The sequence below is a fragment of the Lonchura striata genome, chromosome Z (genome assembly GCF_050655825.1).
Source record: "Lonchura striata isolate lonStrDom1 chromosome Z, ASM5065582v1, whole genome shotgun sequence".
Lineage (NCBI taxonomy): Eukaryota > Metazoa > Chordata > Aves > Passeriformes > Estrildidae > Lonchura > Lonchura striata.
Genome location: NC_140740.1, coordinates 50,680,520 through 50,699,548, shown reverse-complemented (window position 1 = coordinate 50,699,548; position 19,029 = coordinate 50,680,520). Strand labels below are relative to the sequence as shown.

Below are 19,029 nucleotides of genomic sequence, written 5' to 3'. Positions count from 1 at the left end.
TTAGGCACTGACATGAGACTCAGCAGACTTTTTAGAGGAGTTTTAGCTAGCTGTATAGATAGAAGAGCCTAAGCTGTAGAAATATTTTGTGGGAAGAACGATGCTCAGAATTTAGATCTAACCTGTCAGTAAAGACAAGGGAGGTGTAGTCAATGATAATTCCTAAGTTATTGACTTGAGAAACTAAGTGATCTTATCTCAGAAAATGAGAGTGGAAGATATGTAGTAGATTTATGAGAAGGTTGAATGCCATCAATTTACCAACAAATGGTTTGAGATTGGAAAAAATTGTGAGTAATATGGGGAAGTAAATATCAATAAAAAGAACTGGATAAATTATTAGTATTTCTGGGCATCTTCTGCTGAATGGGCCACACAGCAATCAGATTCAGTAAATGGGCCTTACTTTGTTCTGTATCTATGCTAGGAATTGTTCTTTGTATTCTGTGGTACATCGTAGCATCAAGACTATGCCAGGGAACTTTCTGAGAGTTTCCTACTGTGGTTTATAACTCAAAACTTACCTTTTAAACCCATGGACATCATTGGAACACCGAGGCTTACTCACTGATGACATAATCATGTGACATGCCCTTTTTTCATTTCCCTTCAACATCTTTCTTCTGTTCTTTGCTATGCTGTGTCATTTTCTGATCAATTAGAGCAATCCTTTATGTATCATTACTCATCCACTGCTTCACTGTCAACTTCTGTCTTCTGTCTCAGACACTGAATATTCTGCTAATTACCAGTGTATAACTTCACATGTTTAAAATTTTGCTCTTTTTGTAGCAGTCACAGAGAAGAAATTAAGGATTCCCCTCAAATTTACGTAAATTCCTTTGTACACCTTTGTAAGTGATAGGTTTCGTATAACAAATATTTATGTTGCTTACTCATGCTTACTCATGAGACATTATCCAATAATAAAAAAAATAAAAACTTCATTTGCTCAGTCCACATAAAAGGAAAGTCATCAGCAAAATTGTGTTATCTACTGCTTCTGACCATAATGCCACCTCATCTGCTTTCTCACCAGTCCTGTTCACCCAGAAAGTTTTCTGAAGGATGAACAAATCTGACATGAGAATACATGAATAACAGCTTGATGGTACCAGTTTTTCTTTTTTGACCTCACCAAATGTTGTCTTGTAGCAATCCCAAACATCCTGTGTGGGCAGAGAAAAGGAATGGTGAGAGACCAGTTATTTCTTTCTTGTGTAGTTGGTTGGCATTATTAATCTTTTGAGCATCTAGTGAATCTTTAGACATACTTTGAAGACTGTGTGGTCACACTTGGTTTGATTAATTTTGACTCATAGAAAGAGATCAAAGGATCATGATAACTCTGTTGTGGTTGCCTAGAGCTGCACGTTTTCTTTGTAGTAATGTGCAGTAATAAAACACCTTGAGAGATACCATGAGATTTGCCAAGCAACTTACCTCATGGTGGTCTCAACTTGTGAGAATGGAGTGTAGTTGTGTGAATGTTGGGTAAGGAGAAAACCATGGATGAGAAACAGGAGAAAACAAAGATGTTACAAGACCAACAAACAGTGACAACAACTTCTACAGTATTAGAAGTAACAATTGAAAGGAGATACATTCTATTCAGAAATTTTTTGATCTTCTGCTTTATATTAAGATTTTAAAATCAGTATGACCTAATCAGTTAAGACCTCTTAAATTTCACAACTTTGTATGATATGAGCTTCATAGATATATGATTTGTATTTTGACTATAATTTTCTTCACCTGTCACAATCACCACTCACAATGTAAAGATATAAAAATATCCAGTCTGTGTAGCTTTTCCTGTGTCATTTAAATCTCCTTCAGATTAGCAGAGTGTAAGTGAACCATTAAGTTGTTATTACTACCATGGAGATTCAGGCTCACCAAATCCTGTGGGAGCAAATGTAAGTGGATCCTTTAAATGGCCCTGTGATGCTGTCTATCAGTATGTGATGACCTTTTTGAGATTACCCTTTATTTGTTTCCTCAAAATCTCCTGAAAATGCAGACTGTAGAATTCCATTATTGTGGCATTGATCTCATCATTTTACATGTAGAAGCAGTACTACTACCACTTCTCTCTGTTTGGATTCTTACTCCTTCTTTACTGTTCTGTCACTGTATCACTGACATTTCTAGTGAGTTCCTTGTCCACTTGGCCCCATGCCCTTTCCAAATTTGTTGTAGGATACTTTTGCCTGCTTTTGTTCATTTAAACCCACTTAAGTTTCTAGTATTAAGGTGTTCAGCTCACCCAAATGATTTGAGGCTGTTCTATTACCTTTTCTGTTCTCTATTACCTTTCTTTTCACTTGCCATACCCTTAATTTTGCCATCCAAAAAATTCACATTTATTTTCAAATTCAAATTCTTTCTGAAAATGTGAGATAGCATGCAGCCCTGGAAAACTGGTGAAAGCAGTTTGGTGCAATCCTTTTTGAAATGATAAAAATTATTTCTCTTCATCTGCAGAGAGCATTCAGCAGACATGACACAGGATGTATGCCTAACACTGTTACAGTTCTTTACATGAATATTTACATGAATATTTACAAAGTGTTTCATTATAATTTTCTAGATGAGCACTCCTTATGGACCTTCACTACCTTCTAGGAGATTATATTAGTGAAAGGATTCATATGTGTATTACTCAAGATTTCAGGATTTCCAGTCATTGATCTTTTGCACAAGGGTTTCCCACAATTCCTACCAGTTACAGGGTGGTTTTATGTTCCAGTTACCTGGAGTTGCTACTTTAGCATGTGAGCAATTAAGAATTTCCTTTATATAATTTGTCACATAGATTCAGTTTCTCTCTTAAATACAGATTTTTATCTTGCACAGTACTCTTCCTTTTTCCCATTCTTCATGTCTCTGCCATTTTTGGTGCTTAACAAATTTATCAGTTGCTACTGGAAGTCTGGACCAGAAGGACTTTCAAGAAGCACATTGAAAAAAGGCAGCTGTGTTTTCATTTTACAGAAGACTTCTGGAACATTATAAAACTCAGGGAAGTCAGGTTCTGCCTGGAATTATAATCTCAAGTACAAACAAAAAATTCCCACAGTGAAACCTTACCAACAATAGCCTGATTGTACTATGTGAGATTAGAGATGCTACACTAAAAGGAGCACTTTTTCTTTTTCTTTGTAGAACACAAACACAGAGATGCAGTGAGAAGGCGAGCAGAGTTTTCCAAAGGCCATATTGTGCTTTGACACATAGTCAACTTGGTAACAGGGAATGAAAGTGATATAGGCAGCTTTCTTCAAGACAAAATACAAATGTATACAGAGACTGTCTTGATTATGTAAATCAAGTAAGACATTAATTTGAACTTGAATAACCACAGCTCTGTCTCCACAAATCAGCAATACAAGCATTTTAGAATCACAGGATAAAGCGGGAAGCATTGGATCAGTTTATTTCCTAAAGCAGAGTTGAAGGAAGTTTAATGGGTCACCCGCAAGTCTTGTGAGAAATTAGAATGGAAAGGGCTGCCAGAAATGATTGAATTTTTCATCTGCAGTTAAAGTCCCTAGCACAAATGTCATGTCTCATCTTTATCAGTGTGTGCATGTGTGAGTAGAGGATGCTACAGGATATGACCTGTTCTTAACTGGAAACATTGAGAAGATCAGTGCTGCCAAAAGTAAGGGATTTTGCATGACATTTGTGTACAATGCAGACTCATCAAAATTTGTCCAGTCTCAGCAGGATTTCTGTGCATTTGACCAAGATGTCTGGCAATTGTATCCAGATCTTTATTTCAGCATGATAGGGACAGCACAGCCTATCATTTTATTATAAAAAAAATACAATGCAGTGCAGTCACACAAGAATAAAGAACAGACAGGAATGAATCCTTTGCCCTCTGCAATAAGATTTCCTCAGTAACTCTCATAATTCCCACTTTCACAGAGGACCTTTGACAACCTACTTCAGCATTCACATAAATTTAGAATTTCAGCTTTGTGAGAAAAGGTATTTGTACACATTAAATTGCAGTTTCATGTATAGGGCAGCAGTAGGCAGAATTTTTCCACAATTTTTCATTATAGGCTCCAGTCACAGGCCGATGGCAAAGCCAAAAGAAAGCCCATGTGCAGATGTGAAAGGCACATTTGTGGTCATCCATCTTGAGCACAAAAAATGGTTGCAGCCTACATTCTCAGATGATGCTGAATCAGAGGATAATTGGGGTGGAACAGGGAGAGGCTGCTAAAGTTCTCAAAGTTGTGTGTGGCATAGACCCAGTTTTGTCCTGTGCTTAAAGGGTCCCATCTTTATGCTTGGAAAGTGGCTTTGAAAATGCTGATTTTTGTAGATTGTTTATCTTCGTTGTAGTACCTGGAACTCTCTTTTAGGAACACTTACAGGGAAGTGGATATAATTGCTAGAACTTGTGTGTCAGATCTGAAGTTGCAGTGAAGCAGTCTTCTCACAGCCCTGTTCTGATGGCAGCTTTATAATTACTGATTTTGCTTTTCTTTCTAAGCATGCAGTGCAGTCACAAAGATGCAGGATTTCTTGCATAAACTGTTGTGAGATCACACCATTGCCGTCTCTTCTGAGACTGAGCTAAGAAAGGAGGTTTTTTCAGCATGTGTCAATGCCTCGAGTCAAGAAATGTAGCCTGCCTTTTGAAGAACCCCTTATTGTAACCACAGGCTGTCTTTAGAATGCCAAATCTCAAGACCATAAACTTAGCTGACATGCCTGTGATCTGCTTTTGTTTAATTAGTCACAAAATCCTTCTGCTAGCCACTCATCCTACTTGCCATCTGTGAAAAGATTTATGATGTTATGAACCACTTAAAATATTTTTTAAAAAGAAGGGCTGAGAGTTTTATAGAAAAAGGAAAGTCTTTTGGACCTAGACACTACACTAGCAGGAATAAACTTCCTGTTTTTACACTAGTACTCATAAGCCCATCATAAGTGGGCACTCCTGAAGAGCAGCATGTGAGCACTCAGGTGGGAGACTCAGGACTTGAAAATAGGACTTTAATGACTGAAGTGGAAATATATTGGCACCAAGAATTTTGTTTTCTTTCTTTTTTTCTCCTTTTTTTTTTTTTTTTTTTCTGAAAGAAATAGAAGGAGCATATAGGAAATTTTTATTTACTGAAGAAGGAAAAATGAAAGCTTATTTCTAAATTATATTGCCAGCATTTGCTTTTAAAAATGTTTTCTGTAAAAAATGGATTTGAAGTTTATTTCTAATTTTAGTACATTTGACAGACTAATTAGGGAAATTTTTCCTGTATAACATGAAAGACCGACATGCTATGTAGAGTTATGTAACTTCCACATCCTGGTGTAAAAATACACAAAAGGCTCTCCTGTGTATTTTCTATTTTTTCTCAGAAACATGAGAGGTTTTTGTATCTTTATTCTAAAAGCACTTGTTTCACACTTTTTGGGGAGTTTGGCCATACAGATATAAGCTTTCTTTGATGGTCTGCATTACTAAAACTTTCCATTTCCCTAGGTCTTAATAAATAGATATAATGTATGAAAAGTAATAAAATAATGCAATTTAGTATGCAGCATGAATCTATCTATGGTGTAATTATACTGTTTATTAATCAAATAATTATATTTTTAATGTATGTATTAAACAGATTTTGAATGCTGACTGCCATACACAATACCTTTCTGATATTTAAATAAGCAAATTTGGTCTAATTTACATCATCCTTTTACTGGTATTTTTATTTTTCTCATTGCCTTTGTTTTCTTATGGACAGAGGGAGTAATCAGTGTTGTATGTAAGGACTGAGAGGTTTTGGATTTGCTTCAATTCTGATTAGGAGATATGGCTTGTCTTTCTACCCTGAGCAAGTTACTTTCCCCTCTTAGTTTAGTCTTCATAGATAAGACATTTCTTGTAACATAGTCCTTACCTACAAAATCTCTATATTTATGTCTGTGTGACCCATTTCTTGGAAAATAGCATTGATGCCATTGATGTGAAATGCATTAATGGTAGTTGTTGTGGCAATGCCTGACATTTGGCTTCCAGCTGATGAATATGTCTAGAAGCTCTGTTTTGTCAGCATTCCTTCACTGGCCATCTGTGTTAGGAACGTGTAGACTTGTGTTCTCAGCATGAGATATATTTATTTTGTCCTGATAAATAGCCTCCTGCTCATTATTATTAGACACTTCCAAGTTAATTTTCTATTTATACCTGGGAACCTTTGCTACTTTTGATCAGCCATGATTAAGAAATGTTCTAAATGTCAGACTTTAGCCATTTGTTTTTTAGGTGTTGAAGTCACTGGACAAGAGATCTAATCATTTTGTACATGTTATTGTATTGCAAGGAAAGTTATTGATTGATCTGATGTCCTCACACTTTAGCTTTTCCTGGGCCTCTTCTCTGACAAGTGGTCAAGGTCTCTCTCTTGTGTAGTAAAATAGGTTTATTTGGAAAGGAATGTCATCATTAAGCTCTGAATGTTTAAGTCCCTTGCAGTATTAGATTAAAGAATAATGACTTTCATACTGGAGGCTAATTTGTTTTGGTGACATAGCAGAAATGCACATTTCAGCAGCTAAACTCTATCATAAGGATAAACTCATTGATAGAGCCACTTTGGTGTAGCCTAGCCAATTCACTCTTGAACAAGGAGCACCATTCAGTTTACTCTTAACTGGAGCAGCTCAGACTGTGCCATAGTTCTGGTTTTTTGTCAAGATGTTAGGTAAAGGAGGTGGCCTTCCTTATTTATTGACATAATTAGAAAAAAATTGTGAGCACACCTTTAAATGACTACAAACTGTCTGTGGAACTGCAAAAACATTCTGATCTTCCAAAGAGAGAACCAGGAGGTTCAAAGGTTTTCAAAGGTTTTTGAAAAATCTACTTAGAACATCTAAATATTTTTTTGAAAATAAAGTTTATACAACTGTACTGACAAAAAAGTTTCACAGTCACTCTGATAGAGGTCCTGAATCTCTCAGTTTGGATTCAAGGATTTCAAGGAACCAGCACACTCTTCAAGATTAATGCACAAGGCTCAAGCAGAGAACAAAGAGTCAAAGAAACTCAGAGGTAGCAGCATAGATCCTAATACTTATTAATCCTATCTTCTGCTTTTTTTTTTTTTTTTTTTTTTTTTTGCAAGGCAGTCTTTGGGAAAACTCCAAATTGAAGGAAAATAAATATGAGAAAATTGTTCAACTAAAAAGGCCAAAATGTGGCTTAATTTAAATTGGAGTTGACAGCAAGTGAGATTTATTCTTTGCATTCTAATAAGAAAGCATAGAGAGGAGAGGAGGCCTGAAAAATGTACAAGGAATGGAAGCAGAAAGGCAGTCAATGGTAGGTAAGAGGAGAGAAAATAGCTCCAAAGAAGGAGCCCTTCAAATTTGAAGAAATTAAGAATGCTTGTGATTCCAAAAATAAAAATAAATATTTTAATGTTGAGTGACCCAAAGCTAAATCTTGTTGCTTGCTTCTGAAGAGAGCAGGAAAGGCAATATTCAAATGTCTGTCAATAACTGTTGAAAAAGGAGATTTAAAACATGCTCTCATCTTCCATTATAGCATTTCTTTACAAGAACATTTCTTTATAAAATAGATTTGTTTTTACCTCCTAAGCACTTTCCCTTTTCCCTGAATACTTTCCTTCTAATGCAGCCTTATTTTTTCTAATACTTTTTCTGCTGAAATAAAGCACAAACACTACTTTTAAAAAGGAGTAATAGCTACCTAAACAAGCCATGTTTTTCTTTTTTTTTTTTTTTTTGAATGTTGGAACAATTTATTTGCATTTGTTCTTGAGATTGTCATCTGATCAGATCTGACCAGATATAGGTACTTGCTTAGTGTTGCTGCTGTCAACATTCAGAAACAGAGACAATGGCTTGGCTAAAATCCAGCTGTCATTAGAAAACTCTTTCTAAAAAGAGCTCTGTGGGATCTTAATTCCATCTGTCCTTCATCATGACTTCAAACATACCAATATTTCTAAAAGGCAACTAAGTTCCTTTTAGGTCAGTCATGCTCTCTAGGGACCAAAGTAGAAAAGAAAAACTTTAGCTGGCAGCTTTATCAATGATATATGAGGGAAAACAGAAAACTGTGTTGTTTTTTATAGCTGCATTAGTTATGCATTGCCGGCAATTAAATATAATTTTCAACAGAAAAATAAGAACATAGCTATGGGTGATTTCTTCTCCCTTGAAAAGCTTTCCCATACTGGTGAACTGCAAACTGTGCACAGTGAAAAGGGAGCTGGTGGAAGAAATGCATGAGACAGAATGGGACAGGACAGGGTCAGACAGGATGGGATGGGGTGGGATGGAATAGGATGAGTTGGGATGGGATAGCAAAAATCCTGGTGGAATCTTAACAGAGCTAAAAATACTGCGTCATACAAGGAACAGATCTCTCAACAGGTAGTTAGAAAGTGATGATGGGGAAAGATGGTAAAAATTCCAGTGGTTTCCTTGGGAAAGGGGAAGTATTCTTTGAGAAATGACTGTTTTAGGGATGTGTAGCTTCTCCAGGACCTGGGAGCTGTGTGCTTGTACCATACATATACAGCCAAGAACTGGGGTAGAAAAAAGGGGATTTCCAAATTTTTGCCTAAGATTGGTGGGGTCCCTGACACTGGCTCTTAGTTATAAGCTACTCTGTAAATGGGACATCCGTGACTTTCAGAGGGTCTTAATTGAATGTCCATAAACTAGCCACACTTCAGACTTTCAGAAGCTAGAACATACAATAGCTTAGTTCTAATACCAAAGCTAGGTTAGAAGTAATAGTGAGTAGTATTTTACTTTTGCAGTTAGTACAATATCTCATCATTTAGCTTTGGCATCTGGAAACAAAAGATTTCTTGTCCACAAACACAAAAATTCTCTTTAATTGTGTCAAATTAATTGTATTAAGTGTTGAAAGACATGATCCTTTTCTTGGTCTTTTGTTCAAATCTGTGGCTGTCCTACTTGAGGATTGAGATAGTGTCAACAGTCTAAAAGTTGACACTTCTAGAGCAAATGTGATACAGCCTTTTGGGCACAGCCAGCTAGTGGTTTATGCTTTAGACTGGGCTTTCACAAGGGGATAATATTTCAATTTAAGCTTTCAGTGTGAAATTACACTATTGTTCTGTCTCAGGATTGATTGAGCATTTGAGGATAAGTATTATGCAGTAGCCTTCAGAAAAAAAAAAAAAAAGAAAAGAAACCACAACCAAAAAAAACAGTCCAAAACACAATCTGGTAAATGTTGGGGAGCTTAACTATATTTTCCCAAGAAGACCAGAGAGACAAGGGAAGCTATGGGACCTGCTGAAATTCCCCAGCTGTTTCTGAGCTAATAATGACTGGCTTTGAAGGGAGTAATTCAGTGCAGAAATATAATTTATTTCCTCATCTGGTTAAGGAAGGTGGAGTTCAGGCTTTAAACATAGGATTGAAAGTTTTCTTGAAATCTCGTGTGATATTTTAAGATTTGAGGACCTTTGAATATACTTGTCTTTCTACTGCCTTCAATTTATATAATCTATATCCATTGATGATAAATGGGAGGTGTTTATGCCATCAGCAAGGATGTTACAGTATCACAAAATTTTGTCCCATTTGCTTCAGCGGTATATTTTATGGATTGAGCTACTACTTGACACACACATGGGATTTTTGTAGGCTTTCAATAGTTCCACAGTTCTGTTAAGTATATTGAAGAAATATCCATGTTAATTATTTCTGAAGTGTGACTTTTCCTGAACAGAACTGCAAAGTGCTGTACCAGCCAGGCTATATCAATCACTGAAGGTAAAAAAAAATCCATTAGGGGTCTATATTTAATGTTCTAGAGCTGAACTGTGTCTTTTCTTTTGGGATGATGCCTTAGAAATGCTTTCTGTCTTCTCACATGTTTCTTGACATTGAGTCCATACTTGTGATATTCAATATTCAATATACTGGGAAAATGAAGAACTGCCTGCTGTAGGGCATGATAGGTTCATGAACTTGGAGGTGCACAAGTCCATGATGACATACATCCATGAGTCTTCGGGAAGTTACTAAGGCGTCAGCCATCATATTTGAGAAGTTGGGGCAGTCCAGTCAAACATTGGAAAATGCCATATTTTTAAAAAGGGAAAGAAGTAACACCCAGGGAACTACAGGCCTGTCAGTCTTACTGACAGGTAAGAACATGAAGGAGATTCTCCTGAAAATTGTGCTAAGGCACATGGAAAACTAAAAGGTGACTGTTGACAGCCAATCACCATGTTAACATGGCTTCAGTAAGGGCAAAATGTGCCTGACAAATTAGGTCATCTTCTATGATGGGTTTGCAGCAGTGGCAGATGAAGGCAGGGTAAGAGACATCTGCTACCTGGACTTGTGCAAAGCATTTGACACTGTCTGGCACAACATCCCTATCTCTAAACTGGAGATGTGGATTTGATGGATGGGCCACTTGGTAAAAAATTGACTGGACAGTAACAATCAAAGAGTTACAATCAACAGCTCAATATCTAAGTGGAGATTGGTGGTGTCCCTCAGGGATCAGTGTTGGGAACACTATTTAACATGTTTTCCAGTGACATGACAGTGGGATTGAGGGCACCCTCAGCAAGTTCACTGATGACACTGAGCTGTGGGGTGTCTATACTGGAGGGAAGGGGTCCAAAGTGACCTGGACAGTCTCAAGGGGTGGATCTGTACAAAGTTAAACACATCTAACTTCCAGGTCCTTCACCTGGGTTGGCACAATTCCAAGCAGAAATACAGTCTGGGTGGAGGAAGTTCATGGGGTGTTTGTGGACAAAAACCCCAATATTATTCAATCACATGCACTTGTAGCCCAGAAAGCCAGTTGTATCCTGGGCTGCATCCAGAGCAGTGTGGCCAGCATGTTGAGACAGGAGACTCTTTCCCTATACTCTGCTCTGGTGAGACCCACCTGGAGCACTGCATCCAGCTCTAGGGTCCACAGCATAAAGAAGGCCATGGACTTTCCTGAGCAAGTCCAGAGGAGGCCACAAAGATGCTCACGGGGCTGAAGCACCTCTCCTGTGAGGAAAGGCTGAGACCATTGGGGTCATTCATCCTGGAGAAGTGAAGGCTCACAGGAGACCTTCCAGCACCTTCCAGCACCTAACTACCCCTACCAGAAGGGTCACAAGAGAGCCAGAGAGGGACTTTTTGCAAAGGAGCAATGGTTTTAAACTGAAAGGGAGTAGGTTTACATTACATATTAGGAAGAAATTCTTTAGTGTGAACATGGTGAGGAACTGGAACAGGTTGCCAAGAGAATTTGTGGAGTTCACAGCCCTTGAGGTACTAAAGACCAGGCTGGATGAGGCTCTAAATAATCTAGTCTAGTGGAAGGCTCACTTTACATGCCATGGTCTTTAAGATTCCTTCCAACTGAGGCCGTTCTATGGTTCTCTATTTCTATGATTGTATGATCTGAGTTGGTTGAATACCAAGAGTTTGCCATGCAGCTGAACTTTCAAAAACCCCAAGATTTCAGCTTATGACTTTAGTTGCTGGGCTAAACACCAGTTCTGTGTCTCACTTTTCAAGATTTTAAGAATCCATTTTTTCACTTCCATGACTAACAGTAAGGCTATTCTTGATCTTGACATAGTGAAATTACACTGCCTGAATTTCTCTGTAAGTGTTTGATGAGAGAAGGAAGGCTTTTAATTTGCCAAATGGCAGTTTCATAATGCAAAGTTCAGAGATAAATACCACTTCCATCTTTCAAACATCTGAAGTATAATTAGACAAATCTTAAGTACTTTTGAGCACTCCATTCCAGGATGACAGCCCTGATCCCATGTTAGAGCACAACTAATGCAAGCCTCTACATAGTGCCTTTGAAAAGTGGAAGAGGTTGGCAGAAACATCAAATAATGATACTTATCTCTTGGAGCACTTTTTGGCTGGAGATAACCAGAAGTTCTCCAAGTATTGTTGCAGCATACTGAAGTACAGATGATAAGCACAGGTGCCCCCTCTTTTTCTTACTACTCTGGCACTAACATTATCTGGCTCACCCCAGAAGATTGGTCACGTTGAGGAAACAAAGCTCCCCCTCATTGGATGCAAGATGGCTTTATTTAAAGGGCTTTCCTCTTTTTAGAAAAGTTTGGAGCTCATAATGCCTCACTCCAGGCAGCCACACAGATCAGATGAGAGACTGTTCTATGTTCTCTTGAATTTTGCTTTATATCCTAGCAGAGGATAAGAGCGAAAAGCACAGATCAGCTAATACTAGGAATGCCAGTCTGCATACAGATTCAGGGAAGAGCTATAATTAAATCCATGTCCTCCTACATTGCATGTAGGCACTTGCATAGCTTTTATCCCTAAAGGCTTCTCTGTGTGCCAGAGAATGCCTAGGAGCGGTTGAAGGTTTCTGACAACTCCTGCAGAGAGACAGTATTTCACGGTTCCAAGGCCTATCAGATACTAACACAGGTTTCACCTCCTAGTTGTCATGTTCTCCGTAAACCATATTTCTTGCTTTTTTTACACAAGAGGTAAAGTCAAAAGAGTTGATTCTCAGATACTCAAAGATCCTTTTCCTATAGACTGAGAGAAGTGAAAGAGCATCAAGCTACATGGTGAAAATAAAAACTAATCCTGAAATATTTCCATGTGTCATTGTTATTAGTTCAATATCTATTATTATTTTAGAAGTAAACATTTACATTTGATTCAGCATTTGATTTCAACAGTTTCCAGCACTACTTTTTTACTCTATTTGATTCCGGATCTATTTCTGACTCCTGATTTTTTTTTCCCCAAATGGAATGTACTTCAGCAACAATGTCCTGTCCCCACTCAAACATTAAATTTAGGACTTTTGAGCATAACCAAGACAATCAGAGCATGATTGGAACACCAGTAACTCCCAGCAAATTCTGTCTTGCTGCTAAACATCTTCAGAAAGCTTCAGAAGTTTCAGAGAATGAAACGGTTTTCAAAATTGCTTCTATTTGATTAATATATTCCTCCTTCCAAAGACATCAAGCTTCATGTGTTCCAAACATACAGAATTGTTCTCAAGGAAGATTATCAGAGCTGTCACACAGAGAACCTAGAACAAGGTTTGCCTGCAAGACATCTAGAGCTTTGCAATACCTTTTCTTTGTTCTAGGAAAATCCAGGTACATAGGTCATTGCTCTTTCTGGAGAAAATCAGAACCACCCATAAAATCATGGGTATTTTCTTCTGTACAGAAACCTTACAAAATATGTTTAATGTGGTGTAGCTACCCTATAGGAATATCCTTATTTGTTTTTAGGATATCTAGAATTTTATACAAATTTGCTCTGCATCTGGACAAACAGAAAATTGAGTCAGAGAGTCCAAGTAACATCATCTTTAGAAAAAGAAAAATATTTTCTGCAAACCTTAAAGTAATAATTTGCTTAGAAATTCCAAGACAAAGGAAGTGAAAGTAATGAGTAAGTGAGCATTTTAAGAGAGAACAGATCTTGTGGGAAAGTCTCCTGGGAAAGAATTGTTCCAGCTGCTGTGAGTGAAAGCAAACACTGTTTTAATGTTTAATAACATGTTTTTTTCCTTTGGTATGGCTTTCCTCTATAAAATGTTCCAGTACAACTGAGTGGTAAGGAAAAGAAACTGACTGTCTTGGAGCAGTTTTATTAGACTTTGTATAGCAGATATATACTGAACCATGGAAGTGCACAATTAAGGTCTCACTTGTGCAACAGAGATGAAAATACTTTCTACCTACCTACACTTACAGTGATCTCAAAGTCATCCACCACTACAGTCAGGAGTAGCTTTCCCATTTTCTAGATATACAGACAGCCTAAAATACATGAATCAGAAGGTGATGTTTGAAATGTACAACCCCTACGTGTCTGCAGCCTGGTTCTACTTTGTACGCATAGTTTCTACCAATTTGTTCCATTAGAGCAGCCAAAAGGCTAAACTCAGCATCCTCCACAAAACCATTACTTTTGTTATAGAGCAGCACTACCTGTGTTTCATCTTCATAAATCTGTGTGTTTCTCTTACCCCTTTTCTATCCACTGGAATTCATTACATGCCTAGTTAGAACTACCTAGTACTCCTAGCAGTGGTCAGCTCTGATCTCTATCCATAAAGAAAATGTCAGTGTGCTAGAATGGAAAACAGCAAGGATTTCAGAAAAAGCTGTTGTACTTGTCAGACCACACCAGGGAGGTTCAACTCTTCTCCTAGAGAGCTGGAATGATGCCAGGGAGAAATTATTTATAAACCCAGGTCCTTTGATCAGCCTTTCCACCTGAATGCTGCTAAGTGATTTTAAACAAAAAGTGAGGTCAGGCACCTGTGAAGCCTGCAAAGGGCTTCAGCTATAACTCTGAATGATATTAACTGTCTATACAAAGGGCCACAGGAATTCCCATTAGGAGGTGTGTGTGGCTTGGCTGCTCTATGTGCTGCTCAGATGTATGGGGAAGAGGATTAAGAAGTTTATGGTGACATCCAATGGATGATTAAAACAAACCGGCAAGCTGAGGATGAGGAATCAGCAGCACAGTAGCATGGTTTTAACCTAATGAATTGCTGCCTCCACTGGGCAGCCTGCCTAACTTTGGTATATCTAAGTTGCAACATTTCAGGGAATAATGTCCTTGTGTGATAAGTACTGCAGTAAAGTTACAGGTCAAAAGGTCTGAAACATGACCTGTTTGGAAAGATGGAAGAAAAGGCAGTTGTTTAGTCTGGAGGAGTAAAGACTGTGGGAAGGAGTGGTACAATTTCAAATTTGCAGGAAAAAAGGAAAGGAATACACTGTTGCAGAGAAGACAGGAAGTAGTGGGTATGATTACAACTACAGAGATAATGTGGTAGAAGCATTAGGTAATCTGTCTCCAGTTTAAATTGCCTAAAATAGTGTTGAAGCCTCATCAGTTAAACTAAATATGAATTAGACAAGAATCACCAAGTGACATGGATACTGTGATAGGCAGGGAGATGACCTAGATGAACTCATGCTTTATTCTGGCAGTAATTTGAATAATTTTTGTGGTATCTCTACATACTGAAAATACACACAAGGCTATGTATTTTAGTACTTATTTATGAAGGACCTCTCCTAACCATTACGGCTGCTTGATTTAGAGATTTGCACTGAATATTTTGCACAGAATAATGGGGCTTTTTCTCTTTCAACCTTTTTCATCATCACATATTTGAGGAGAATTATGGTAGAGTTTTGCAATTTTAGCACCCATCCGATAAAGGCAGCTTACTGTTTTGTTTCCTTCCTCATGTTTGCATCTCTTGAGGTTGTTTTGCTAGCATTTATTGCCATCAGATTCAAAGCAGCAAAGCTGGTCAGAAGAAACCTTATAAAACATTGATAACTGTTCATCATACCATATCACTAACTGCAGTTGTAAGATTTTTTCTGATTCTCAGGCTGTATGTGATAAACAAACATACAACTATTAGTCAGGGCTGGTCTAAGCCCAGCCAAGGGCAGATGGTACAAATGTGTAGAGATTCACAGGGAGTAATCAGGGAAGCAAGGAGCTGTCTAATTCTGTCGTGAAGTAACATAGCAAGAGTACAGAACTGACAGCTTGCTTATCACTCATTGTTAGTGTTTTGGTAGAAAGAAATAGGTCTCTTAGCTGTTCACTGCACTCTTTTCCTGCACAATCTATTTCCCTTCTGATCTGTTGATTCATGTTTATGAAACTTTTTAGATCAATGGTATGACTTGCTGCTTAAAACTAAGCCTGTCCGCCAGCTCCAATTAGGGGAAATGCTTGAATGCACAAAACCAGATGGTGCTTGCTTGCTTTACTTAGATTGTGCAGAAATTTAGGCAGCAATAAAGGGTGTAAATACAATGCAGTGCCTCTCAGAAACACTGGACTGGGACCCAAGTAACCATAATTGCATGGCACTGTATTGTTTTCAGACTTAGCTCAAGTGTTCCTACATTTTCCTATAAAAGGCATTTATATTAGTTTGCTATTTGGCCAAAGCTGGACAGATTTTCATGCAAGCAACACAAGGTCTAATATTCTCAGATTGTCCCTTTATCAAATTGCAAGACTTAGTCTAAATCTTGAGGGTTTTAAAATACTTTTTTTTTATCTGATATGATCAGTTTTCTCCTTGTTTTTACTTTCAGGAATGGAGGTAGTGTTTCACCAAAACTAGGAACAAATGAGAAAATTGTAGAAATGCTCCTTAAGTGCATTAAGGAGTAATCCAGTAATGCTCCTTAAACTTTTGACAAAAGAAAAAGAAGGTATATGAGAGCATAAATCAATCAATTTTATATTGTTTAAAAGCTCCCTTGCTTATGGTAAGTATCATTTAAGATCTTTGTTTCATGGAGAGAGGACAATGAGAAATTAATTCATTTCTAGTTCTTAGAAACATTGACAACTTTTAACTTGAAGTTTATATCTTGCTCTTATGAAAAGTCATGTTTGAACATAGTATGACCTTTTCATTTCTTTTAACAACCAGGTAATCCAATGTTATTAATAACAAAGTATTTAGAAATGTTGTTCTTGTTCTGGGCTGACAAGTGACATGTACTGTGTTATCAGTTGGCTCTCCCCTGCATACTTTCTTAGGGAAGTAAATAGCTGGCACACTTGGAGACCTCTGGTTAAGATAATCTGGGGACAAGAGCGAGGAATCTGGAGGTGTAAGGCAGCCTGCTACAGAGGCTGTGGATATAGTTAGGCATGATATTTGGCAAATACCTGTCTATACTCGTTGTGGTTATAGCCTTTGATTTTTATTCCTTCCTAAACACTAGCCCTGTTAAGAATTTTAGGTGAAAAGGTAAAGGAAAAGGTTAAGGGCAATTGTTGCAGATGATAGATAAATATGATTGTTCATAAATAATACATCGGGATGAGAACAGTCCTCCCAGCTAGCTGAGCAATGCCCCTGCCTTTGGATGGGTCCTGGGGTGAAATGGACTGTTCCATCCCACCCCCCAAAATATGTATGATTCATCCCACACCTCTATCCCTCCCCTAAAACATCAGTGCATGTAACCCCATTGGATATGCCTCATCCCAACCCACCTCGAAGCTCCCCTGATAAGGGGGCTTCGAGGGGCCATGCGCTCTCTTGGAACTTCTTCCCCCCTCTTGGAACTTCCCCTCTCCTAGACCCTCCTTTTGTCTCTCCCCTCCCCGAAGCTCTCAGGCCGGCCACGTGCTATACCTGGGAGCACAAGGCAGGACCCTCCTGCACCCCCAATAAACCTCTTTCCCCAAGAGCAAACCTCAGAGATCTCTGCCTCCATTCATCCACACCATGCTGGAGTGTGCTATTTTCTTCAGGCAATTCCTGTTACCTTTTTGCAGCTGGTAGTTCTAAAACATAAAGAACATCTGACAATGTTTATCAGAGAGAGGAGAGAAAGAGAGAAAGCAAATCAAAAGGACAGTGACATTTGTGTCTAGCTTGGGTGCATGACTGCATTCTAGAAAATACAGAATACCTTGAAACTGAGTTGCCAAAATCTTTTTTAAAAGCTAGCCACAATTTCTTGCATTTTTGGTGTACTCTGCAGAAGGTACTCTGATATACTCTGCTATCCAGTCTCATCACAGACATATTCTGTTTTCTGTCCCCTAATTACAGAAATACACACGTGTTTTATACAGTAGATTCTCACAGAAATGAGCTTAGCACAATGCCGCTCTCCTGCTCCACATACAAGATGCAGCTGGTTGGTCTGATTTTTTGCTCTTCTAATCAAAGCACTCAGCACGTGAGGCCTTGAGCAGGGTAATTATCATTCTGCAGTGCTATAAGCAAGGCAAGAAGAGACAATTTATCTGTACCACATAGCATGTCCTTTGAAATACAAGAGCCTTGCCAGAGGCACACTGACAAGTTGCAGCCAGGCTTTGCTCCCCTGTGCCATGTGTGGACCTTTGTTTTTCAATGAAATACTGTTTTTCAATGAAATACTTTCCATCATATGTCCTTGCATGCCTCCATCTGTCAATAGCAAAGAGAAAGTCACCTGCAAGGTCTACAAATATCTTGTGGTCACTTTCTTAAACATAAAGTGCCTCCTTTCTTCTTTCAGAGAGTTTGCAATAAGACCAGTCTCTGACTTTTTCCAGAGTAAATTGTATATTGAGCTATGGTCCCATATTAAGTATGAGCTTCATGGGCCGTGTCAGCCACAGGTTTTACTTATGATATGTAGAGTCCAATGTTATGCAGCTAAAAATTACAGCTACCCAAGAAGAATAAAAAAAACCTCAGCTTGCTCTGATATAGATTGCCGTATGCCTGTACTAGCAAAATTATAATAAGTTGATAATAATCTATCATTTTGGGTGGATCTCATGTAATTTTTTTTAAGTGACAAAACATTAAAATATATCAAGTGGAAAAAAGGTAAACTATCTCTGCATAAAGATAAATGCATGCATTATTGAACACTAGAAGATAATTTTATGCACATTTTGCTGTGCCCCAGTACCAAGTAAATATCATAGAATCATTGCATGAGTGAAAAACTGTGACAGGTAATTTCTGTCATGTGTTTTACCTTTGGGTACGAATTGCCTTTGAGAAGGGTATGATTTTCTAAAACTGAGCCATCTGTATGCAAAACAGCTAAAATAATATTTTATTGTGGGCTTTAAGATTACAACATTCATGTAATTAAAAGCCTTTTTCTTCCTTGGAGGCCAGTGTTTATAAACACATGAAAATCCTTATAACGTGCTTGATAATAAGACTGCACTTAGACTTGACATGGTTAGGTGAAATTGGGAGCCAAAGTTTCCCAAGACAGAGAACCTCTTTGGCATTCTTCTACCCAAACCAAATATGATAGACAAGATGAAGAATATATTTTCCCCTTCCTCCTCCTCTCCTGAAGGTCAAATCATTACTCCAGTCACTTAATGAGAAGTGCCATGCTGACAAGCCTGTTAAGCTCTGACAAAACCTCTTGCCCAGTATATTGTTTCTGACAGGGAACAGCAACAGATACCTAACAAGAACTC

The 19,029-nt window shown here is 38.0% G+C and overlaps 1 long non-coding RNA gene across 2 annotated transcripts in view; it reads right to left on the bottom strand.

Moving 5' to 3' along the window:
- Positions 1 to 370: 370 nt before the first annotated feature.
- Positions 371 to 19,029, bottom strand: part of LOC146763814 (uncharacterized) — a 71,299-nt gene continuing 52,640 nt past the window's right edge. For both annotated transcript variants that reach the window (XR_014951732.1, XR_014951730.1), the window contains one exon: positions 371 to 17,370. This is a non-coding gene — a long non-coding RNA (uncharacterized LOC146763814). The remainder of the gene's footprint in view (positions 17,371 to 19,029) is intronic.